This window comes from Lissotriton helveticus, chromosome 9 (genome assembly GCF_964261635.1).
Source record: "Lissotriton helveticus chromosome 9, aLisHel1.1, whole genome shotgun sequence".
Lineage (NCBI taxonomy): Eukaryota > Metazoa > Chordata > Amphibia > Caudata > Salamandridae > Lissotriton > Lissotriton helveticus.
This window is the reverse complement of record NC_136070.1, coordinates 1,012,640,498-1,012,667,157: the sequence shown is the minus strand read 5'-3', so window position 1 is coordinate 1,012,667,157 and position 26,660 is coordinate 1,012,640,498. Positions and strand designations below refer to the sequence as shown.

The following is a 26,660-nucleotide window of genomic DNA, read 5'->3' as shown; positions in this document are numbered from 1 at the left end:
TAGATTTTAATGCCCTAAACAGGGTTGAGTGGGAATTGGCACAATTTTCATTAAACCAGTTCACAGGCTTCCTCGTCTTACCTAAGCCCTTTTTAGCTACAATTTTAACGAATAGTTTCTTTAGGGATGCAAACAGGCTTGCATGAACGTCTAAAATATTAGGATATGTCTGATTCGAATCAACACACTTCTCTAGTTCCCTTAGCGAACTTGAAACCAGTGTTCTTATTTTACTACGTGCACTCCCATCAACGGCAACCCTTGGCCAACGAACCCTCCTCATATCATTAGTTAATGCAACGGCCCCTTGGACGGGATTAGAGTGTCGCACAATAGGCCCAGCAAAACTAAAGTCCTTCAGTTCAGCGATGAGTGGTTCGTGATCACTTTCAGGACGTGGTCTAATTGCCATGTCCGTCACCAAGGGCCACAGGGACATATCAACTAAGATATAATCAATTCGACTACTATGCCTGCCGTTGAAAAATGTTGGGCTGCCCAGTCTGTCCGATCTGGTGCGGCCGTTTAGAGCGCGCAACCCCCAATTCAGACATAAACCTTTGACAAAGGTAGCACATTGGGACCACTTAGCAATAGGAGGAAGCTCAAGTTGGGGAATACCCCACATCAAATCTTCGTCCTCAGTTAACATCCCGTCTTCTCCACTTAAAGGTTCAAAGCAAATATTAAAATCACCCATTACAACCACCTGACCCACTGAATTTGTAGAGCCAAGGAATTCGTCTAAACGTGTTAGGGTGGAAGATACACGACCACCCGCGGTTCCACTGGCATAGACATTAAACAGCAAGACGTCCAACCCACTATTAAATTTCAAATTAACTATAAGGATATCAGGACAGTCAATATAAATTTCCTTCACAGAAACCCCTGCAGCTTGGCGAACCCAAACGGTGAGGCCCCCCATTGCTCTACCTCTTTGGCCTCTAACTGCGGGTTTGTTAAAGCACAGAAATCCTTGAAAATAAACTGGATGGGTTGACCATGTCTCCTGAAAAGACCAAATATCACCATTACTGATGAAGTCAGCCCAGTCAGGTATACATAAACAGGATTCTATACCCGCCACATTCCAACATCCCAAAATAGTACCCTTAACACAACCTTGAGCACACTGGACTGTTGTATCCTTGGGGAGTTGTTCATAGGGTTGCAGGGAAAGTTCAACCAATGAAGAGACCTCATTGAACACCCCTTTCTCAACAGCATAGGGTGGAGTACCCAGAGCTTCTACCCCCCCCCCACACTCTGAGTTGGAGACAACACCCCCAGGTTGGGGTGCTGGTCAATCATTGGTCGCCAGCCAGGATAATGGATCGTAAAGGTTTCTCAGAGGGATCTTCCAAGACTCCTTAGGCTGAGTAGACATATTTGAAGAGGAATGTGTTGGGAAAAAACTTGGGTACTGCTGAGTCTGAATAGGATCAAATGCTCTGGAAACAGGTGGATACTGTGGCCTATTGGGGAATAAAGAGTCATGTAAGACTGGAGGTAGCACTGGAGGACCCTTAAACTGGGTATTGATCTTAGCCCAACCCGGCGTCTGGTCAGGGCAATTGTAATTTGATTGGATATAAGATCGATACTGCACCTCCGGATTAAACTGAAAACCATGGAAATTTGGGGTGAAATTGGTCCATTTAAGGAGGTTATTGGTATTATTGCTATTAATAACTGGTGGATGATCTGGAGGTTTAAGCAAAGTCTCAGGGTAGAAATAGGTGAGGTTCCTAGTTGAGATCCCACCCTCATTATTACCTACATACCAGTCTGAGAGATGGGATACGACTTTGTGGTCCCTAAAGTTAATAATAACTATATCCCCCTCTATGTCCTTGGGGCGTACCCCTACCCACCGGCATCTTCTGACTGTAACAATGTCCCCATTTAGATGTGAAGGAAGGGGCCTATTTGTTTTCAGCCAGAAGATGACTTTATTTTTTAAACTAGCATAGTTTTCCCTGTCCCCTTCCGCAAGTGGAGGCACACCCGTCAAAACGATAACATAATTCGTAGAGTCCGGGGGCAGATCAACATTTTTCTTATGTGGGAGGGGTCTACTAGTTTTGCTAGTGGGAATGGCGGATTTAATCGCCCCAGTCCTTTGCTGAGATACACCCACCTTCTCAGGGGGTTTGTTATTTACACCCACCCTAGCGGGAGTTATAGCAGTACTAGCTACAGGGGGTTGTTTATCTGCTGAAACCAATGCTTTGTTATTTGCAGAAGCCTTCTCATTAGTAGAGACATGTTTATTAGCTCTATTGGAAGAGGTAATCACGTTAGCAGCAACGTGCGATATACCCTGAGTTAACTTGGAGGGTCCCTTTACCTTTTCTCCACTAGGAGCGTGGGTGGGTTCGACTGTCACCAGCAAACGATCCAGTTTGTCCCCCAGTATCCTAACACGCTCCAACACAGGAAGCATATACGATTTAATAAGCTTCTCTAGGTTGGCAAGAGACACCTCCTGAACCCCTTCACTACATATTTCATTGGACTCCAATCCCTGTATATCTAAAGCCTTAGGCTCTGTAATAGATGGAGGGGCCAATTCCACTGCCCGTTGTGGTGATAGTGGTGCTGGTGTAGGAGGTCGACCACTATATCCTTTTCTTTTTACTCCCCCCTTCCTCCTTCTTTTTCTAGGTGGTGATCGCGCAGCCCTTTTGGCCACAACAGGTTTGGCTCTACTGTTACATCCACTCTTGGGGGATATACCATCTCCTGGTGCCAAACCAAACTGTGGAGGGGAGGGCAGCGTGGAGCATGAATCCAAGTCAATAAGATTGGTCGAGGGGATGTTAGACTCCACAAAGCTAGAGTGGTCGACCGGCGGGCAACCTAGCCGGTCGCCACTAGTTGCATTAACACAGAGCGGAGAGATAGTTGGAAATCTAAATATACTCGGGCTTTGATTGATGTCAGTGACATCAGCATCAATTAAACTCTGCCCATCCCCAACCATATCATGGGTGAAATTCGAGACAGTTAAAGACTGCATTGAATTTCTCTTCAGATGCTCAATTGAGCGACGACGCTCGGCTCTTCGTTCGGCTAGGAGTAAGTCCATATCAAGTTCCTTTGTAGATTTTTTTAAAAATTTATCAAGTGGACCGAGAACCGAGTTCCCTACACCAGGGGGGGCAGACTGACTCATAACAGAACCCTTCAACAGTTATTTAAAAACACAATAGGATAGGCTGGCAATAAATACAGTACAAAGTGTCAATAACCTGGCCCAGCCCGGCCTCCTACGGCCCCGGACGGCCACAGACGGTCCCGCCCTTGTCCCGGGCTTCTCCCGGCGCTCCCGCGCGCTCCCGCGCCGCGGGTATGACCACACCTCTTAATAATGTCCACGGGTTACAAAGGGGGCGGGGCCGGCAGGGAGAGGAGCCCAGCTGGAAACGGGCGCGCGGGGACTCCTGGTCCGTGGAGTCCACCCGCAGTTTCCTCGCAGCCCTGCCGGTCACCAGCTGAAAGCCCTTGCAAAAATACAAACAGCCGCTGACACCGCGAAGCGGGACCCGCGCAGCGGGTCCGGCGAGCAGCAGCGGTTCAGCAGGCTGACTCAGAGGAGGTCCGTGGTGAGTGGCGTGGCTCGGTCAGAATAGCAAATCCGCCGAGGGAAGGGCAGAGAGCCACTAAATAGATGCAGTAGATGGGGGCGGGGCCGGCAGGGAGAGGAGCCCAGCTGGAAACGGGCGCGCGGGGACTCCTGGTCCGTGGAGTCCACCCGCAGTTTCCTCGCAGCCCTGCCGGTCACCAGCTGAAAGCCCTTGCAAAAATACAAACAGCCGCTGACACCGCGAAGCGGGACCCGCGCAGCGGGTCCGGCGAGCAGCAGCGGTTCAGCAGGCTGACTCAGAGGAGGTCCGTGGTGAGTGGCGTGGCTCGGTCAGAATAGCAAATCCGCCGAGGGAAGGGCAGAGAGCCACTAAATAGATGCAGTAGATGGGGGCGGGGCCGGCAGGGAGAGGAGCCCAGCTGGAAACGGGCGCGCGGGGACTCCTGGTCCGTGGAGTCCACCCGCAGTTTCCTCGCAGCCCTGCCGGTCACCAGCTGAAAGCCCTTGCAAAAATACAAACAGCCGCTGACACCGCGAAGCGGGACCCGCGCAGCGGGTCCGGCGAGCAGCAGCGGTTCAGCAGGCTGACTCAGAGGAGGTCCGTGGTGAGTGGCGTGGCTCGGTCAGAATAGCAAATCCCAAAGTTGAAGTGCATATGGCGAGGGTTCAGACTCATAGCCAAAGACAATGAAATATCTGCGGTCAGAGCTCCATTTTAGCACTGCTCGATGGGCCGCGGATATCAGGTGGTTCGCCTTCAGCCTTAGCAGTCCGAGCTGTACTTCAGGGCACAACGCGACGGGGAGCAAAGTACCGCACACCACTGAAGACCAACTCGGCTTGACAGCTGAGCCATTGATGCCGAGGGATGGGGAGGAGAGCGGAGGCTGTCGTGAAAGAGCCCCGTCCTTTTCAGACTGGGGGGCGTGTTTTTTGCTGAGTGACGGATGACGTCACAGATAGAAAGAACGCAAAAAACAAGCCCCCGAATCCGAAAAAGACGGGGCTTGAACCGAGTGACACCCCTCTCCTCCAATGGCTGGCCAGCATTTACTAGGCCAGCCAATGGAGAAAAGGGGCGGGTTCCAAGCCCCCTCTAAGAAACAATAAATCTCAGGCTCCGCCCACTGCTACGCAGTGCGACGGTCTGAGACCTAAAAAACATGCAGGACAAGGATCTCCAGGGGAGCTCAACTTACACTTGGAAAGCTCCCTTAACGACTCCTCAGTTGACGAAGGGAGAAATTCTGACAAGGCACTGAGGGACTCCGGGATCAGTGTTTGCACATGAGTGGGTGGTTGTGCCTCTAAGAGAAACCCAGAATAAATATTCTGATTCTTTTCCTCGAAAAAGCCCCACAGGCTAAAGCAAAGAGCAGGTGAGGGAGAAGACGTACTGTCTATGGCTGTAGGATTAGTGAAGGTTTTTACAATCTTAACATTTTTATATGAAATAATCATGATTTATTCATTATTTTACATATTTTTTCATACATTATGGTATGTATTGTTTTATATTTACTAAACTAAAATAACCACATGCTTTTGATTAACTTTAACATACAGGCATTTTAACATTGTCTTTCGTAGGCCTAGGTGCCTTACTCGATTTTAAAATGAAAAGTATATTCCCGGTTGCTGTGTATAATTTTCTTTTAGTTTCATGCACCAGAGTCATGTTATTTGAAACGCTATTCTTTGTTAACTTACAGTTTGAAGGTACAACAATTAAATATTTAGCGCAGTGTTTTCAGCACATGTATGGGATGAAAAACGAAGGAGTTGAGGACTCCTTTGTGAGATCTCGTGAAGGTTGCAAAGAGGGGAGATGCTGGCATTGTATCATCCATGAGAAGGAGTGTAGAATACTGCCTCTCTGTACAGTGTACTAAAATGAAGTATACTAGTCAAGTCAAGTTTATTGGATAAGCTTTACAAGAAAGCCATACAATAAAAACATACAATATTAAATGAGAATAAAAAGCCCCTGGATTTGTTAAGTCACTTCAGCTAATTCCCCGATAATATAGAGAACTGTAAGTAAAAACACTCCCAGGCCCAAACTTAACAATAATAGACAATCAATGGTATTATTTGTTTCCAGATGCCAAATAAATAGTATACAATCTCAATAAAGTGCTGGGTACAATTGCCAAAGCGCAACTAGAACAATTAGCCTAACAAACTTGGAAATGAGTACAGCATCCTCAAGTTGTAGCTCAACAGGGGTAGAGCTAGTCCTTTGAGGCAAGATAAAGAGCTGCGTGCAGTGCCAGTATTGTCCAGGTTAAATATACCACTAACAAGTACTTCATAAATAAATCGATATGAAAGCTATAAAACAAGCCAAAGAGCTATTACTATGAATTATACACAAAAGTGCAACCGTGCAAAATACAAACGATTTTTGATGGTAATTACATATCTGTGGGGAACATCCTTTACAACGCAACTTTTACCGCGCAGTGCCTCTACGACACAACTTTTACAAAGCAAACCATTACAACGCATTGCGCTGGGGGCGGCTCTAGGATAGGGAATAGATTTAATTTACTATCCAACACCTTCCCTACTATCCACGGGGACTGGAGTTGGAATAGTAAATTAAACTATTCACTATCCAGCGCCCAAAAGCACTATGCGTTGTAAAGGCATGCATGGTAAAAGTATGCGTTGTAACGTCATACATCCCATATCTGTACAAGTAGAATAGAGTAGTACATGCGAATGAAAAGAAATACCAATCCAGCAATATGAAAATATGATTAAATCAATAGGAGAAGTTTATAGAAATTAATCCCAATGTCCACTGTAAATGTAAAAAGATACATAGGACTGTAAAAGCTAATAATGTAGAGAGTGCAAGAAATCCCCAAATGGCAGATAAAGGTAAAAGTAGATATTACTAACTTTCTTTTTGTGGTAGTAAGGGTGAGCAGTTAGGCTCATCAGAGGGTAGTTTTAAGCATTTGTTGTACTAACCGAGGCAATAAATGAGACACACACTTAAGCATATAATGTTGATTTTTATATAATGTTAAGACCATCAACACAGTTCTATGATGAGTACGTCCGGTGATACGATTTTGCAAAGTTTGATAAATATATCACTTCTATGAGCAATTACGCACCATAGAAAATAATGGGGATAAAGCAGATAAATGCTTAGAAATTCAGGCAATACTTTCACGAAGTTCACCTTCCGTTTTAGGTCGAAGTTGGGATCAGGTCCAAAGTTGCAGCAGGAGAAGTTCAGGAGCATCCCGGATCGGCCGGGGGCTGAGGTGTTAAGGTTCTGAGGTTGTGGAAGCTGGTGCGCAAAGAAGAAGAGGGCCACTTTGAAAAGCACTGCACAGAGGGATTTACATGTAAGTCTGGTGGGTCTCCTCGGAGGGAGGAGTTCGCAAGAGCCTGGGGATCATGTGAGCATGGCTGCTTGGCTGGTGTCTGGGCCGGTGAAGCTGGGCAGAACGAACAGGTCAGCCTGGTGTTGTGCGCCTTGAGGTCCTCGCGGTCAGGAGCAGGCAAATTGTTGAGGCGATCTGAGGACAGCTGGGCCACTCAGGAAATATGTCTCAGGAGCCTTGACATCCCTTGATAGGTGCTTACTTCTGGTGCTTCAGGAGTCCGGGGTGGACTTTTCTTTTAGGTGTTTGTTGTTGCAGATCCGGTATCCCGGGTATTGGTACGCCACAGCTCCGGTAGGTCCTGGTGTCTCCAAACTTGGTGGGGAGACAGATCCAACCCACTGGAGCTGTTGTACCTTTCCTTGCTTCGGTGCTGCATCGAGGTCATTAGAGGGCAGCACATCTACAAACCAGACTGCATGGGATTGTTGCCTGCGGGATGCAAGGGAGTAATACCTTTACTCCAAGGGAACTTCAGAGCAATTTCTTGAAGGCTGGAGGTGCTCTGGGGTACCTGGAGTCCTTTCAGGCTTAGGACAACACAAAACCAGCAATTGCCAACTCCTGGGAGCAGCAGACAGGGTTTGGACCCTTTTTCTTCTGCAGCAGGGCTATGGTTCTCGAGCAGTGGATCTTCTTTGTCCTGGTCTTCACTTGTCCATCAAATCTGATGTTCAGGTCTCGGGGTACCAACTAAATACTGAATTATGGGACGTTACAAGGGGAGACAGGTAATAGCAAATGGGCTACTTACCTTTAGGTTGTCTACACCCTTTAGTGACCACTTCCTGCTTTACCGAAGCCCCAATAGGAGGTTTTCTCACCATCCCAAGATGGAGACATTCAGGAGAGGGTTTCACCTTGCCTGCCCCACCTTAGGGGTGGTGTAGGCTAAGTGGGGACCCTCCTCTCAATCCTTACCTTACCTCCCACCAAAAGTGGAGCAGGAAAGGGGGCCTGGCCAACTCACTATCTGGAGGTTCCCGGGTTGGATTTCAACAGCGGCATGGCTTTTGAAGCTTCCCTCCCTGGAAGGCCATCCTATCCTAGATTGGGTGTAAAGCACCTCTGCCAAGAGCAGGCTTTGTCTCTGTCCTCTGAGAGCACTAGCTCTGACCCAGCCGTGGTCGGTAGGGGAGTACCTGCCGGGGCAGTGACGTGGGGAGGGGGAGGGGCAGGGTGGGGGTTAGTAATGTATGGATAATGGAGGTTTGCAGGTAAGTAAACATTTAAATAAATCAAACGAATTTCGCTGCGCGCACTGCATTGCAAAGCTAAGCCCGTCTACGCCCGTCCGCGCCTGGACCGCGCCCAGCGCCAGATCCCCTGGCCCCCGCAAAACCCACTCCACCCGCATAACATACGACGCCGCTACCCTCTCAGCACTCAACCCCGGCCGACTCCCTAACTGCTACAAGCCGCCCCAGGACTCACCCATGGACCCTTCACCTGCCACTCCTGCAAGTTCGACTGCATCAGGACCCACACCAAATCCACAAACTCCAAACAGAACTCCGACAACAACCACCTGAAGTGCATCCTGCTCAACACCCGCTCGGTCCACAGACACGCCATTGAACTTTGGAACCTACTCGACACCACATCGCCGGACGTCGCCTTTCTTACAGAAACCTGGATGAACGCCTCATCAGCGCCCGACATCGCCATAGCCATCCCGGACGGCTTCAAGATCATCTGAAAAGACCGCACCAACCAAACAGGAGGAGGCATCGCCATCGTCCACAAGAACACCATCCGCATCACGACCAGTTCCGACGATAACCTCGCAGCCGCCGAACACCTTCACTTCCAGATCCACACCGACCCCAAGACCACACTCAGAGGCACCCTCATCTACAGACCACCAGGACCCCGCACACATTTCTGCAAAGACATCACATACTTCATCAGCCCACACGCCCTCCCCTCCGAGGACTACATTCTACTGGGAGACCTCAACTTCCACCTGGAAAAGAACAACGACAGCAACACCACCACCTTTCTGGACAACCTCACCAATCTCGGACTCAAAAAACTTGTTGACACCCCCACCCACTATGCCGGGCACACGCTCGACCCAATCTTCACCTCCAGCAAGCACATCTCCTTCAATCACACCACAGCCCTCCATTGGACGGACCACAGCTGCGTTCACTTCAACTACAAAAAGACTACGCCCTACAACCACCCACAACCAATTACCAGCAGAAACTGGAACAAAATCACCACTGACCAGCTCTTCACATCGCTCCACCAAAACCCTCCTGCCAATTCATCGGACCCAAACCAAGCAGCCACCAACCTCACACAATGGATCTCCCACAGCGCTGCGAATTAGCACCCTTGAAAAACAATCAAACCAAACAAGGTAGCAAAAAAGCCCCCTGGTTCAATGATGACCTTAAGAAATCCAAGAAGATCTGTCGCACCCTCGAGAAAGCCTGGCGAAAAAACCCAACCACTGACAACCTAGCCACCCTCAAGAACGCCACCCGAAAACACCACCAACTGATCCGATCCACCAAGAAATCAGCATTCAAGGATCGACTCAACAACAACGCCCACAACAGCAAAGAACTATTCAACATCGTCAAAGAGTTTACCAACCCCACCGTCGGCACCAACGACATCACTGCCTCCCAAGACCTCTGCGACTCTCTAGCCTCGTTCTTCCACAACAAAATCGCTGACATACATAACAGCTTTGGAGACCAGTCCACCCCACCCACCTCCGAACTAAAATCATCCTCCAACAACCTTTGCGCCTGGAACCCAATCACCACTGAAGACACCATCCGCCTAATGAACACCATCCACTCAGGATCGCCAACCGACCCATGCCCCCACCACATTTTCAACAAAGCAGACTCCATTATCGCACCCCATCTCCGAGACGTCATCAACTGCTCCATCAACTCCGCTACCTTCCCGGAAAGCTGGAAACATGCCAAACTCAGCGCCCTCCTGAAGAAACCCACAGCAGACCCCACTGAACTTAAGAACTACCACCCCATTTCGCTCCTCCCATTCCCTGCAAAAGTAATCGAAAAAGCCGTCAACAATCAGCTCGCCGCCTTCCTCGAATCCAACAATGCCCTCGACCCTTCTCAGTCCGGCTTCAGAGCCAAACACAGCACCGAGACCGCCCTCATTGCAGCAACTGACGACATTCGAACTCTACTGGACAACGGAGAAACAGCTGCCCTCATCCTACTTGACCTCTCCGCAGCCTTCGACACAGTCTGTCATAGCACCCTTATACAATGCCCCAGCAACGTCGGAACACAAGGAAAAGCACTGGACTGGATCATCTCGTTCCTCGCCGGAAGAACGCAGAGAGTCCCCCTCCCCCCTTTTAGATCAGAGGCCACCGAAGTCACCTGCGGCGTACCACAAGGATCATCACTGAGTCCCACCCTCTTCAACGTATACATGAGTCCCCTCGCATCCATCGCGCCCCAACACAACCTCAACATCATCTCCTACGCAGACAACACCCAGTTGACCCTCTCCCTCACCAAAGACCCAAATACCGCCAAAACCAACCTACACGAAGGGATGAAAGAAGTAGCCGAATGGATGAAGAACAGCCGTTTAAAACTGAACTCGGACAAAACGGAAGTCCTCATCTTAGGATCATCCCCCTCCGCCTGGGACGACTCATGGTGGCCACCGGCCCTGGGAACCGCACCCATACCGACAGACCACGCATGTAACCTGGGCTTCATCCTGGACTCCTCCCTCTCAATGACCAGACAAGTCAAAGCCGTCTCATCATCTTGCTTCAACATCCTACGTATGCTCAAAAAAATCTTACGTTGGATCCCCATCGAAACAAGAAAGACGTTCACCCATGCACTGGTCACAAGCCGACTGGACTACGGAAACACCCTTTACGCCGGAACCACAGCCAAACTACAGAAAAAACTCCAACGCATCCAAAACGCCTCGGCCAGACTCATCCTAGACATCCCCCGCCAAGCTCATATTTCCAGTCACCTGAAAGACCTCCACTGGCTCCCGCCAACAAGAGAATAACGTTCCGCCTCCTCACCCACGCACACAAAGCCCTCTACGACCTAGGACCAGAATTCCTCAACACGCGCCTGTCCTTTTACACCCCCACCCGCCAACTATGATCGGCCAATCAAGCCCTCGCCGCAATTCCACGCATCCAAAGATCCACCATGGGGGGATGATCCTTCTCCTACTTAGCGGCCAAGACCTGGAATTCTCTCCCCACCCACCTCCGCCTTACACAGAACCACCTCTCCTTCAGAAAACAACTAAAAACTTGGATATTCGATAAGTAAAGTACCCCCTCCCTCAAGCGCCTTGAGACCCTCTGGGTGAGTAGTGCGCTATACAAATTTTAAACTTGAACTTGAACTTAAGGTCCACCAGATAGGTTATGTAGGAAGCTAGCTCTGTATAGAGTATACCAAAATTAAGTATAGTTTACACAGAGTCCAGTTGATCCCCAATGGCTTTAGAGAGGCTCAGGTAGATAATACTAATGCTCTCCTTTGTATTAGCGTGTGCAAGCAGTTAGGATTATCAGAGGGCAGTGATAAGCATTTGTTGTACACAAAGAGGCAAGAAAAGAAACACACTCAGTGACTAAATCCGAGACCAATAGTAGGTAATCATATTACTTTTAGTATATTTATTTTATAGAACCAAAAATGCTTTGTTGCATGTCAATACGTTTGGCAATATCAATGACTTTCAATGTAAAAAGTGGACACTGCATTTTTCAACAATACAATGTTATCCTAGCTGAGTAAACACAATCAGCAAAATGCAAGCAAGTAAACAATTTATGATATTCAGTTTTGGGATAAAGAATCAGTATCAGGTGATCTTCAAGTAAGTGACAAAACTGCAATATCAGTGGCATTGGGGCGGCCGGGTGCAGAGGTTAAACTCAGGATCTGGTGCCAATGCTATCCAATGGAAAAAGGGGGCAATCTAAGTGGTACTACTGACAGATAAGTAGAACGATGTTGTCATTCCATCTCCAGGGGTTGAGGCAAGCACAGGGGGGCCACAAGGCAGCACCAAAATTACACCTCCATCGGCACAGGGGCGGCCGGGTGTGGAGTGCCAGCACAGCTTTGGTGCCCAATGCAAATCAATAGGAAATCTCAAACTGAAAAATCCTGAAAGCTCAGGTCAGGAGGTTGATCGAAGGAGACCTATAGCTGGGCAGGTAAATTGGAAAATGTTGGAGAGCCAGGACACTGTTGGTTGATCTCTCTAATGCCCAGGGGCTCAGGTTCAGGGGTTATGTTATGTTCTGTTAACAGGTATTTATTAAGCGCATGTACACCCTTGGGTTTCATGGCGCTGGGGACAGAAGGCTGTTGTGGCCAAGACACTTAACCAACCGCTTGCACGAATAGCCATGTTTTCAAGGATTTTCTGAAGCTGATGAGGTCATCACAGCTTCTGAGTACCAGAGGCAGGGAGTTCCAGACTCTTGGGGCCAGATGGGAGAAGCTGCAGCCACCCAGACGTTTCGTCTGAAAGACGAGGTGGTAAGCAGGAGGTGGTGGGCGGAGCGAAGGCTGCACCGCGGAATGTATTTGGTGAGCCTGCTGCTGATAAATTTGGGGCTGTTGCCGTGCATAGCCTTGAAGGACAAGCAACCCGTCTTGAAGGACACTCTCTGGGCTATAGGGAGCCAATGGAGTTGTGCAAGGCAAGGTCTGGCTGACGACCGCTTAGGTAGTTTGTATACCAGTCTGGCTGCTTGATTTTGGACCATTTGAAGCCTTTTTAGCAGACCGGCAGGTAGGCCAAGATAAATGAAATTGGAGAAGTCGAGCCGTGAAAGTATTAATGCTATTACCACCTGAATCAGAGCAGAGTGGGTAAGCAGGTGAGCGATCTTCTTTATTTTCCGTAGCTGATAAACGCTGGAAGAAATCACGGCACCCACCTGTCTGCGAAGCGAGAGGTCGGCGTCAATGGTGATTCCCAAGCTTTTCACGGAAGAGGAGGGGACCGGGGGGAGCCCGAGTTCAGGCGGCCAGAAATGCGGGCCCCAGCTAAACTTACTGTCACCAGGCAGGACCAGCTCTGTCTTGCCTGGGTTGAATTTCAGATGGTTTATATCCATCCAGCTCTGAATATGGAGCAAGGTGGAATGGAACTCGCTTACGGCGTTGGGGGAGCTGAGAGGAAAGATGATCTGGAGGTCGTCGGCGTAGTTGAATAAAGTGATATTTCTATTTTTGAGTGAGTGAATAAGAGGTCTGAGGTAGAGATTGAAAAGCAGCGGGGACAGAGAGGAGCCCTGTGGGACCCCGCATGTAGAAGGGAGTTTGGGAGCAGTGAATTCTCCCAGCCTGACTGCCTGGGTGCGGTCTGCAAGGAAATATTTGACCCATTTTAAGGCAGCTCCTCGCAGGCCGGCCTGCTCGACACGGTTTAGAAGGATGGTATGGTCAACTTTGGCATTGGAAAACAGCTTACCAGTGAAGGTCGCGCTTTGGGGGGGTCGCATTACAGAGGCAGCAGGCGTTGATGTGGAGTCCGGCAGGGGTCAGCCCACAGTGGCCTTTTGCTCTGAAGCACTGGGGAATCTTCACAGGACTGATGGACCACTGGAACTGGGGCTGTGGGAGTATGGTGCAAAGGTGGTCGTTTTTGTGGTTCCGCAGGCAGAGCACTTTGTCTTTAAAGTTGGTTTTCTTCTAGAAACGGCAGATTAGGAGTCTTTTTGAAAGGCAGGCAGTCCTCCTAGTGTTCTGGAGTTTGCTGAACTTCATGACAAGTCGATCTTCTTTAGCAGGATCTTTAAGGGCGGCAGACAGGACAGTAGTTGATGTCTTCAGTCCTTGCTGCTGCATGGCTCACCTTTTTCCTGTTCTTCATAGGTCATCGGGAGGGGGCATATCCCCCCCCCCCCCCCCAAGCGCCTTGAGACCCTACGGGTAAGTAGTGCGCTCTATAAATGTCTTTGATTGATTGATTGATTGGCTAGAGTCCTCGGAAACAATATGGAGGAATCTCAAAGGAGGGGGACACATCAGCTCAGGCCCCTGAGGAGTGGTCCTGGCTGCGAGGGGACACACCTCTCTTGCATACAAATTATTCTGCCAACCTTACTGCCAGAAATGAGACTTGGTCATGGGGGATGGGGCATCTCCACTACCTGGAGAGGCCCTGGACAGCATAAGAAAGGATGGAAAACGTTTGAGGCTTACCGCCTTTCTATGGTGTTCCGGCTTTGGTGTAAGTATGAAGCACCTCCACCCAGAGTAGGCTTTGTTTCTGACCCACAAGTGCAAAAGGCGGCAGAAACATGTCTAGAGGTTGCAGGCTGGTGGGAAATGTCAGGCACACACTAGAGAGATGGTAGGATTTCAGGGGCCACCTCTGAGGTGCCGTCTGAGTGCATTTCTCTCTAAATCCAACACTGGAATCAGTGTGGGTTGATTAAGCTGAGATGTTTCATGACAAACCTCCTGGAATTCAGTAAAGCCATCGTGGGGCTGTGGAATTCGCTGTGACAAGCTCCCAGCCCATGTACTCAGTATGACTTGACTGTGCACATATAATGTCTAAGAATGGACTTAGATACTATAGGGGCATATTTGCTCATGCAGCTATACCCTCACTTAAGCTATAGTGCACCATGCCCTAAGGGTTGTAAGGCCTGCTGTAAGGGTTTATTGCCTATGCCTCTTGCAGTACTGGCAGGCCTGGCACAAAGAATGTGTGCCAGGTTGACTCGTCACTTTTATCTGCACCAAAACACGCAGGCTGTAGTGGCAGTATGCCTGTGTTTAGTTAGGGGTGTCTTAGGGTGACACAATACATGCTGCAGCCCTAAGGAACTTCCCTGGCCACAAGGCCCTTGGTACTAGGGGTGGGCAGAGTTCGCGGAGTTGAACTACGTGTAATTCTGCAGAGTTGCATATAAACACAGAGGAATTCCGCCCTAAGATTCACCTCTCAAACATGCACATCAACATTCTTACTAGCTTTATAGTGATCCAACTCTCTTTTCTTGACTGAGCAGATGGTACTGCCAAATATTTGTTGAAACATGGACACTGCAGGACATATACAACATAATCACTTCTTCATGTTATAAACTTTTTCATGCAGTGGGTCCTACCAGTGGGGAGTTGATATTCCTTCTGATTACTCTTCCCATGCAGGCCTTAAATCTATCACACTTGTGGAAGCCATTTTGTTCATGCAGTCAACCTCCCTGTGTTTCTGGTGTGTTGGTGTAACTGTGTACAAGAAAATCTTGTAAGGATTCAGATTTACGATATGTGACAAACGGATGAGGGAACATGGCGCTCCCTATGATTGGGTATGCCCTAACAAGATGCCATTGTCCATTCAGCTTCTTCCCGAGGGCTTCAGAATCACTGCTAAAAGTCATGAGTAGTCTGAATGTGCGGGGGTCCTGCTCTTTCTTCTGTTTTTTAGTCAAGAGGCCTGCTCTCATAGCATGAGCTGATGTATCACTCACAGCTCTTAGTACCCTGTAAGGGTAGCCCCTTGCTCCAAATCTAATTCTCATTTGTCCCTCTTCTTTGTAAGCCTGTCCAGCACTGCAGTTACGCTTCGCCCTAAATAATTCCCCAAATGTGAAAATCCATTTTAATTTATGGGGATGGTTGCTGTCAGCGTGGAAAGTACTATTTCCTACGTCCTTTTAGAGAACAGGCTGGTTTGTATGTTGCCATCCACTATCTTGATAAATACGTCAAGAAAGTCCATCTCATTGTTATGAATACTATGTGTGAATGGCTGATTTAGGTAAATGTGGGCTATGTGTGTTAAATAATTTGGGTAGTGCTTGTTTGGGACCCTCTCATATTATGAACAAGTCATCTATATAACTGGTCCAAAAAGCAATGCGTTTTGTCCATCTCTCAATAGCATCGACCCATACACACTGCTCCTCACACCATCCACATGAAAATGCAAGCGCCGCTGGGAGTGAAGCAACTTCCCATGGTAATCCCAACCAGATGACAGTACCAAACATCATCAAATATAAAGAAATCCTTCTCCAAACATAACCACAACAAATCCAACAAGGCAACAACATCGTGGAGTGGTCATTGTTGTGTATGGGTTTGTCTCTAAAGAAGTGTCTGTAGGCCTGAATCCTAAGGTTAGGATCAATGCATGTATAAAGGGACATTACGTCCAAAGTTTCCAGGGTGTAATCCTGCTGCCACAGGATAGCTGAGATGTTGGTAATGAAATCTGTGCTATCCCTGCAATATGACGGTAAGGCTAGAAAGTAAGATAGAAGAAAGAAGTCCAGGTAAATAGAAGTTTCCAGTAGACTCCCATTGGCTGAGATGATTGGCTCCTCTCTGTCTTTGTGCACTTTGGTTAGCATATAAAAACAACGTTGCAACCAGTTCTTTGACATATAAAAATTGATATTCATCTGTGCTTAAAAGCCCCCTCTCCTTTCACCCTCTTAGCAATGTGTGATAAATTTGTCAATTGCTGAACAGTAGGAGTTATGCATGCTCTTCTCAAATTGTTAGTGTTCTCTAGCTACCTATGTGCCTCTCCCAGATATTTGTTGACATCCCATAAGACCACATGTCCCCCTTTGTCAGAGGGTTGATTGATAATACAGTGGTCTCAGGAATTCCAAGGCCAATTATTAGCATTGCTCTATCTTGAGCTGCACAGAACCAATCAGCATCCTTTTAAACTAGGTTTACATGTAACCCAACACACCACAAGACTCTATAGATACATTCAATGAAGTGGTCACCCTCGATCTTACGGGAATCTGGAAGAAGTAAAATAATTATCTAAAATATTTTGCATCTAATTTGACAAAGCTTTTGAGCTACTCTCGCGAGAGTCTCCCCCGATTGCAACAAAATAGTAGAGCAATAGTAGTATGTGGGATGGAGCATCCTTTGCACTGAGACCCATCTCTTACATGACAGGTGTGTGTAGTACAGGGTGGGGAGAAACTGGCTTCTCCACACAGACCTCTGTCTCAGATGAAAGCTGTGCTTAATAGTGTGTGTGTTTTGGGACTGGCCTCTCCACTAAGCCCCTCTTGCACGACGAGTGTCCGTAGTAGGATGTCTGGATGGACTGGCCCCTCTGCTAAGTCCTCTCTCTTCGATTCCAGGTGCACATACTAGAGTGTAGGGAGAGACTGGCCCCTTCACTGACACCTCTCTCTTGGATTACAAGTATATATAGTAGGGCATGAGCAGAGATTGGCCTCTTCACTTAGTCCTCTCTCTTACATCACAGGTGTGTGTATTAGAGGGTAGGGAGGGCCTGTACTCTACAGTCAAACCTCTGTCTTGCATGATGGGTATGCATACTAGAATATATGGAGGGAGTAGTAGAGCATAGAGAGTAACTGGCCTCCCCCTGAGACCTCTGTCTTGGATGATGAGTGTGCATACCAGGGTGTGTAGAGGGACTGGATTCTCTACTGAGACCTCTCTCTGCAATTATATTAGTGCATGGTAACCTGTGGGGAGGGACTGCCTCTCCCTTCAGATCTTTCTCTCAAATGACAGGTGTTCCAAGTAGGAAGTGTGGAGGGGCTGGCCTCCCTGGTGAGACTTCTCTCTGTAATGATAGGTTTGCATACTAGGGTGTGGAGAGGGACTGGCCTCTCCCTTCGCTCCCTTCAGACCTCTCTCTAAGATGATGGTTGTGCATATCAGGGTGTGGGGTAGAACTGCCCTCTCCTTTCACACCTCTCTCGCTCAGATGATGGGCATGCCTCGTAGGGTGTGTGTAACGACTGGGCTCTCCTTTCAGACCTCTATCTCACATGATGGTGCGTGTAGGATGGGCTTGGCTGAGCCTTAATTCTACTTACAACTCTTCTCAAACCAATGAGTATAAATAGTATAGTATGATAAACATAATCTTGAGTAAGATTCCTTCATACAACAATAACTTTGCATAGCAGATTGTATTCAAACATCACCTACTCCTTCCTACTTTTCAGTATCCCAGGAGAGTCTCATGAGATCTAACCTCCTAAACCACAGTACATATCTGTTTCACACTTCTTCTAAAAAATAGGGACCACAAAACGTTTTCCTACTGATAGAGTGCATTGAGAACTCATCTACTTCTTTTTACTATTCACAATCTCGTGAGAGTCCTCCGAAATCATACAAATGTGTTAAAAATAATATACATTTATTATCTTCACAGTGGTTATCCCTTAGATACGAAGGGCCTAATCTATGGCTTTTTGCCATAGGGCACAACGCAGGGCTTCCTGCTGCGCTGTGCTACAGCAAAGGAAAAGGGCAGGAATGCACTGCATCTATCAGACACAGTGCATTCCTGTCCTTTTTCCCTGCCTGGTGCACAATGTGCTTCCATACACTAATGCAGACAGCTTTGCACCATGGTGTAAGGGTGCCTGAGTTGTGGGGATGATTATTTTTTGTGCAGGAAGGTTTCCCTTCCTGCACAAAAACAATCACAAAAGGCTTTTTCCTCTTTCTATGAGTGCTGTATTCTGCATTAGTTTTGGGACCGCCTCTTTTTCTCTCAACCCCCACTGGATGGCTCACCCTGAAACCTTCCAGGAAGGAGCTTAGGTAGGGGAACTTTGTAGTGGATGTATTTAGAAGTACAATCACGATCATGTACGTAGCAGCCATGGTCCGTGCAGGTAACAGCTGTGGGACGGTGGGGCCCAATAAGGGGGATTTCGAGGGACGATGCAGAGGGAAAATTAAATCAATAATTAATTTTCTCTCGGCATCGTCCCTCGAAATCCCCCCTAAACCAACCCCACTGTTCCACTGTCCCACTGCTGTTACCTGCACAGACCACGGCTGGTATGTAGGGAACACTATTCTTAAGGTACATTTGCAAGTCCTGCAGCATATCAGGGTCATTAGGAACAAGAACCCCACCTACCCTGTGGTGCGACATTTTGAGAAGGTCCATGGGGGTAGAGATGGTGACCTTTGTTACTTTCTCCTAGATGCAGTCCCTACTAGTGTCAGAGGTGGCAGTTGAGAGCTGGAGTCCAGGTACATACTCAGATTGAATACCTAGACACCCCTAGGCCTGAACATTGAAGAAAATCTGTTTGTACATCTGTAGGCACAGCACTATGCAGTGACCTTTCATAGACTAGTTCTCTTATCCGCCTCCAAAGATAACGCATGTAGACATCTTGTGTAGTCATGCAGTGCAGATGGGGATAAATGTCCCTTTATGGGTATGTCATTTGGCATATATCTCTTTTAATTTCATTTTTATTTTTATCACATTTACACAAATGTTTTTGGTATTTTTTAAGTTTTTCACATCTGTTTGATTTTTAGGAAGCATTGGCCCGGAGAAATGTTGGGTACACTGACTGCTCGAATTTGTATTGTAATGTGAAAGACACTGTAGCAAGGTTCTGCAGAAAGTGCAGCTGTAATCTTAAAGGGCTCAAACTAACATAAATGTTTAGGTAGTCAGCCCACTTGGGCTTGATTGTGTGGGTAGGCAGATATTGTACTCTGCCCCAGACTTCTTCTTGTTAGGGACCTCTTTATAATCAGGAGCACTTGTGGATTTTGTACTACTGTGAGTCTTTCTATTGTTTCTATGCACACGTCACTTTAGCAATTCCAAAAAACTATGGATATAAACCGCAAAACGGCGATTGTTTGCTGTTGTGAAAAAGGTTGCATTTACTGCTAAAACATGTTACTGATAAAAGTCGAGCGTATCGCAAACCTGAGCTGTTTTGGAGCCTGTTTTTCACTGTTTGAAAGGCACATGAAGAATATATATATATACATATATATTCATATATATATATTCATGTGCCTTTCCAACAGTGAAAAACAGGCTGTATATATATGTATGTATGAAACACAAGATCCTCCGAAGATAGGAGCCTCCAACCCTTCAGGGCGGCCTCAGAAACGGGCACGGAGCAGCCCGTCTTAATCTCACAAAGAAAACACAGATTGAGGCCCATTGCCGGAGTTATTGCTTTTAATCACAGGCAAAGTCACGCACAGTTTCCAAAGCCCTTACGTGTTTCGGCGTCTCTAGCATCCTTGATCACAGGTGGAAACCAATCTATTTAGCCCAGTGCATTTACAGCGTGCTTTTTTAAATACTTCCGATCACATGACTGGTAATTTTAAAATACATGTACCACAATGCAATGCACTTCATTTGCGTTGTTCTTTACAGTTCTTAATGTGTTCTTTACAGTTCTTAATGTGTTCATTAGGCATGCATCGGGATAAGTACAAAATGTTCTCCACACCATAATGTGAGATACAGTTTCAGCGCAGTGCTCACTTACTGCAGTGTGCCTTTCAAAAAAGCCTGTCCTCCGGCATGATTGTAGAGGTAATGAATTCCTCTCCAAATCCCTTCCAACATGTTCACTCCTTCGCTATGTAGCATCTCCTCTCGTGGGCAAGTGAACGTGAGTGGGTCATACTCCCCATTAATATGAAACACAAGATCCTCCGAAGATAGGAGCCTCCAACCCTTCAGGGCGGCCTCAGAAACGGGCACGGAGCAGCCCGTCTTAATCTCACAAAGAAAACAATGATTAAGGCCCGTTGCCGGAGTTATTGCTTTTAATCACAGGCAAAGTCACGCACAGTTTCCAAAGTCCTTACGCGTTTCGGCGTCTCTATCAGCCTTGATCACAGGTGGAAACCAATCTATTTAGCCCAGTGCATTTACAGCATGCTTTTTTAAATACTTCCGATCACATGACTGGTAAGTTCAAAATACATGTACCACATATATATATCTTCAGAACAACTTGGCAGTGTCCCCCCACCAGAGTATCCACGGCACAGAGGGATTCTACAGCACGGAAAGGCAAGTTTTAAAATATATTTATTTTTTCCTTTTTTCTCCTCTAACACCAAGAGCAAAAAACAAAAGGGACGTTCGATGCGTTTCTGTACCTAGCCACGTGTTGCTGTGGCTCAGTCTGGGTAAATGGAAGAGAAAGAAAAGAGTAAGCACACGTTTCTAATATGTTTAATGTCACAATGCTTGTGGGTATACAATATGTTTTTGTGACTGTTGTCTGTGTGCATCCCTTGTAGTTGTTGCGCATCAAGCAAATCGATTGGGTCTGTTCTGCCTTTCCATTAAAAACACGCACGTATTGTACACGCGTGTATTCGAATCCAACGTTGTGTATATATAAACCCGCACTAATGTTGCAAAGTGAACCAACTCCTCCCCCCTCCCTCCACCCACTTCCCGGTCTGCCATCCTGACACCAATTGTCCATCCTGATCTATGTAGACTATTGTCTCTATGCGTCTTTTCTTAATGTTGCAAAGTGAACCAACTCCTCCCCCCTCCCTCCACCCACTTTCCGGTCTGCCATCCTGACACCAACTGTCCATCCTAATATATGTAGACTATTCTCTCTATGCGTCCCTTGTATTTGTTGCGCAGCAACCAAATCGATAGGATCTGTTTGGCCTTTTGATTAAAAACACGCGCGTATTGGACACACGCGTATTCGAATCCAACATTGTGTATATATAAACACGCGCTAATGTTTCAAAGTGAACGAACTCCCCCCCCTCCATCCACCCACTTCCCGGTCTGCCATCCTGACACCAACTGTCCATCCTAATATATGTAGACTATTGTCTCTATGCGTCCTTTCCTAATGTTGCAAAGTGAACCAACTCCTCCCCCCTCCCTCCACCCACTTCCCGGTCTGCCATCCTGACACCAAATGTCCATCCTAATATATGTTGACTATTGTCTCTATGCGTCCTTTCTTAATGTTGCAAAGTGAACCAACTCCTCCCCCCTCCCTCCACCCTCTTCCCGCTCTGGCATCCTGACACCAACTGTCCATCCTAATATATGTAGACTATTGCCTCTATGCATCCATTGTAGTTGTTGCGCAGCAACCAAATCGACGATAGGGTCTGTTTGGCCTTTCGATTTAAAAAAGCGCATATTCGAATCAAACATTGTGTATATATAAACAAGTGCTTAATCGAATCCAACGTTGTGTCAAAATTTCAAAGCAATCGGTGAAGAACTTTCGGAGATTTAAGATTTTGAACCATCGAACATTGACATTTTTATGTGTCTGTTCATTCTTTCGATTAAAAACAAGCCCGTATTCGACACACGCGTATTCAAATCCAACGGTGTGTATATAAAAACACTTGCGTATTCTAATCGAATTTTGTGTCAAAATTTCAAAGCAATCGGTCAAGAACTTTCGGAGATTTACGATTTTGAACATACAAACATTTTCATTTTTATTTTATATATATATACACATACACACATATGTGTATATATATATATATATATTCACTGAAAAAACCATAGGTTTCAGGCCTTATATAGTTAGGAATTAGCATTTAAAAAACCTTTGAAATTCACTCAAAAAACTATAAGTTTTAGGGGTGTTATAGTGAGCTGGACATTTCACTCATACAAAACCATTGAAATTGCTCCTATATAGTTAGTTGTACTAACTATATTTCGCGCACCCGCAATCCACTGCTGATGATGTCACATATTAGATCATTCATGACATGGTCAGTGACATCACTGATGACATCATCCAGTGAATGTGGTTTGCTTCGTTATTTAAATATGTATTATATATATATAGCAATTTGCATTGAAGAATGAGTAGATATATAAAAATAAATATTTGGATGGAGGATTTAGTAGCAGTGTAATTGACTGTTTACCAATGTATAGTGTCTCACTAAATATACTGGATAGTGATTAAACTGTGTGAATATCTGTATCACTTTGTCAGTTGTTGTGTAAACTGGTTCTCCAGTTGGTTACTAGCTATGTGAAAGTCTATATTAGTTATTGATTAGTTAACTGAGTATTTGTATGGGAGAGTGAATGGATCTTGTATACTTGTAATAGTGATTTTATAATTCACTAAGTATGACTTACTATCTAAATGAATAGATGAAGTGGTGTTTGTATAAGTGTGTAGCTAAGTAAATATGTAAGTATGATCCTTTGTTTGCATAAGTGAGTAGGATGACTTCATGTGTGAATAGGATGTGTGTTGGTGTGTAATGTCGATATAGGTGTATAAGTATTTTTGATAGTGTTCTATTGTTCATTATGAGTGAATCTACAGGTAAGTGATTAGATGTGTGTATACATCTATGAATCACTGAGTGGGTTTTTAGATACTTATATTGCTGTGACAATGGATTCAAATATGATACTCTGTATTTGATGAAAGATTTTACTAGTGTATGAAAAGGTGTATGGGATTGTCACGTGGATGATGTCATCAGGGATGTCCTCAGTGATGTCATTTGAGATGTCATCAGTGATGTCACTGATCATGTCATGAATGATCTAATATGTGACATCATCAGCAGTGGATTGCGGGTGCGCGAAATATAGTTAGTACAACTAACTATATAGGAGCAATTTCAATGGATTTGTATGAGTGAAATGTCCAGCTAACTATAACACCCCTAAAACTTATAGTTTTATGAGTGAATTTCAAAGTTTTTTTAATGCTAATTCCTAACTATGTAAGGCCTGAAACCTATGGTTTTGTCAGTGAATTTCAAAGGTTTTTTAAATGCTAATTCCTAACTATATGAGGCCTGAAACTTATGGTTTTTTTCAGTGAATTTGCAAGGTTTTTTAAATTCTAATTCCTAACTATATAAGGCCTGAAACCTATGGTTTTTTCAGTGAATTTGCAAGGTTTTTTAAATGCTAATTCCTAACTATATAAGGCCTGAAACCTATGGTTTTTTCACTGAATTTCAAAGATTTTTTTAATGCTAATTCCTAACTATATAAGGCCTGAAACCTATGTTTTTTGTGTGAATTTCAATGGTTTTTTAAATGCTAAATCCTAACTATATCAGGCCTGAAACCTATGTTTTTTTCATTTAATTTCGAAGGCTTTTTAAATGACAATTATTAAATGTATTATTTGTTATTTTTATTATACTGATTTACTACATTTTTGCAGGCAGGTGTTCAGAGGGCATGCCCCCTTTTTACAACACTCTGCAGCGCAACCCCTGGCGCGTTTGCAGAGGAGGAACTAATTCCCCTTGCATACTGGGGGTCCCTGGGGGGCAACTAGCCCACCAGGAGCCTCCAGTATAAGCCAGTGGGCTGCATTGCAGAGAGGTGTAATGAGGCCACACCCATTTTTACACCTCTCTGCAACGCAGCCCCCGGGCATGTTTGCAGAGGGGGAACTAATTCCCCTTGCATACTGAGGGTCCCTGGGGGGCAACTAACCCACCAGGTGCCTCCAGTATGCGCCAGGGGGCTGCTTTGCTTTGCCCCGGAGGGCAGCGGTCCCCGGGGCAGTGTGGGGGGATTGGGCACCACCCACACTTCTTTATCACTATGCCCCCGCGATTTGGTCCCCCTTGGGGGTAATTTTTAAATAAACATACCGGGGTTTTAAAAAAAAACATTTTTGGCCTTGGGGGTCCTTGTGGGAACCCCTGAGCAGGCCTAGGGGGTCAGGGTGCTTCTACCCTGCCCCCTTTTTTTTCTACATGTTTGTTTTTCTGATTTTCTGTGCCTCGGTCTACCTAGCACAAGATGAATGCCAACACTTCCTGGTTAGAAGTGTTGACAGCCAATGAGCATGCTGCTTTACTGTGAAAGGCATGCTGATTGGCTGCCACTGTCTGTCAACACTCCAAACCAGGAAGTGTTGGCAGCCATCTTGTGCATCGGTAGAACCAAGGCACAAGAAAGCAGTGAAACAAAGGTGCAAAACACGCAAAGGGGGCAGGGTAAAAGCACCCTGACCCCCTAGGGCTGCTCAGGGGGTCCCACAAGGACGCCACAGGCCCCAAAAAAACTTTTTTTTTTTTTTAAATCACGGGGTGCGCGCACCGTACGCGCACCGTATGCACACCGCTATTTTTCAAAGAAAAAAACACACTTTTTTTGGGCCTGGGGGGTCCTTGTGGGACCCCCTGAGCAGTCCTAGGGGGTCAGGGTACTTCTAACCTGCCCCCTTTTTGAGTTCTACACGTTTGTTTTTCTGCTTTCCTGTGCCTCAGTCTACCGAGGCACAAGATGCTGCCAACAATTTCTGTTTTGGAGTGTTGACAGACAGTGGCAGCTAATCAGCATGCAGCTCGTACTCGGGAAGGTACAGAGCATAGTAAGCTTACAGTGAGCGCACGGTGCAATGCCTATAGATATATAAATTTTTTCAAATACAATTTTCTCAAAAACTACTGGAGGGATTTACACCATTTAAACAAAAGACCGTACTGCGTACCAGTCCCTACCATTTTGCCACGTTTGGTGTAATTCAGTTCAGCCGTTCGGGCTGTAGCCGTGTCTAATCGTCCTATGGAAAATAACACGGGGAAAACACGTTTTGGGACCCCCTTTTTTCTCGGCCCCCGCTTCACGAATCCCCCCGAAACTTTCAGGGAAAGAGCGGAGCGTAACGGGCCATCCTCTTTGAGAAATCGCATACATTCATTAACCGGCGCCAAAGTTTTTCCCAATAGAATGTTGCGGAGTTCCTTTGGAAACTAGGTCCTAACTATATATACCTACTGGCGACCGCCAGTAGGTAATATATATATTACCTACTGGCGGTCGCCAGTAGGTATATATAGTTAGGATTTTTTCTCTATGGGTTTTTTGAAAATTCTATGTCTAATAACTTTGGCGTTTGTGGACGGAATTGGCTGAAATTTTCTGGAAAATGGCACATTTTGTTTCTGAGCAGCCCCTGAAAATTGGGGGGGGGGTTCGTCCAGGGGGGGTCGAGAAAAAAGGGGGGTCCCAAAACGTGTTTTTAACATTGAGTTTTCCATAGGGCGGTTGGCCTCACTTTTAGCCCGAACAGCTGAATGGATTTGCACGAAACTTGGCAAAATTGTAGGGACTGGTAGCCCGATGTGCCTTTTGTAGGTCTCAATATATGTGCTACAGTGGATTTTGAGAAATTAACGTTTAAAAAAAGATATATATCTGTAACAGCGGACCGGGCAGCGCTCCAGGACGCGTACTTTTCGCGCAACGGAGCTTTGTGAAGCGAAGCTGATTGGTTCTCCGGCGTCTGTCAACATTCCAAACAGTCCGTAGCGGCCGCCATCTTGTCTCTCGGTAGGATCGAGAGACAAGAGGAGGCCAAAGCGAAGGGGCAAATGACCATAAGGGGGAATAGTAGATCCTCGCTGACCCCCTAGGTTTGATGTGGAGGTTTTAAAAGGGCCCCGCGGGGCAAAAAAAAATAATAATAATAATAATCGAACGGCTGAATGGATTTGCACGAAACTTGGCAAAATTGTAGGGACTGGTAGCCCGATGTGCCTTTGCTAGGTCTCAATATATGTGCTTCAGTGGATTTTGAGAAATTAACGTTCAAAAAAAGATATATATCTGTAACAGCGCACCGCTTCGCGTACTTTTCGCGTTACGGAGCTTTGCGAAGCGAAGCTGATTGGCTCTCCGGTGTCTGTAAACATTCCAAACAGTACGTAGCGGCCGCCATCTTGTCTCTCGGTAGGATCGAGAGACAAGAGGAGGCCAAAGCGAAGGGGCAAATGACCATAAGGGGGCATAGTAGATCCTCGCTGACCCCCTAGGTTTGATGTGGAGGTTTTAAAAGGGCCCAGGATTTTTTCTCTATGGGTTTTTGGAAAATT

The 26,660-nt window shown here is 46.4% G+C and overlaps 1 long non-coding RNA gene across 1 annotated transcript in view; it reads left to right on the top strand.

Moving 5' to 3' along the window:
* LOC144783122 (uncharacterized) overlaps positions 1–26,660 on the top strand; it is a 124,495-nt gene that overhangs the window by 3,444 nt on the left and 94,391 nt on the right. The window contains exon 2 of the long non-coding RNA XR_013601414.1: positions 6,804–6,960. This is a non-coding gene — a long non-coding RNA (uncharacterized LOC144783122). The remainder of the gene's footprint in view (positions 1–6,803; positions 6,961–26,660) is intronic.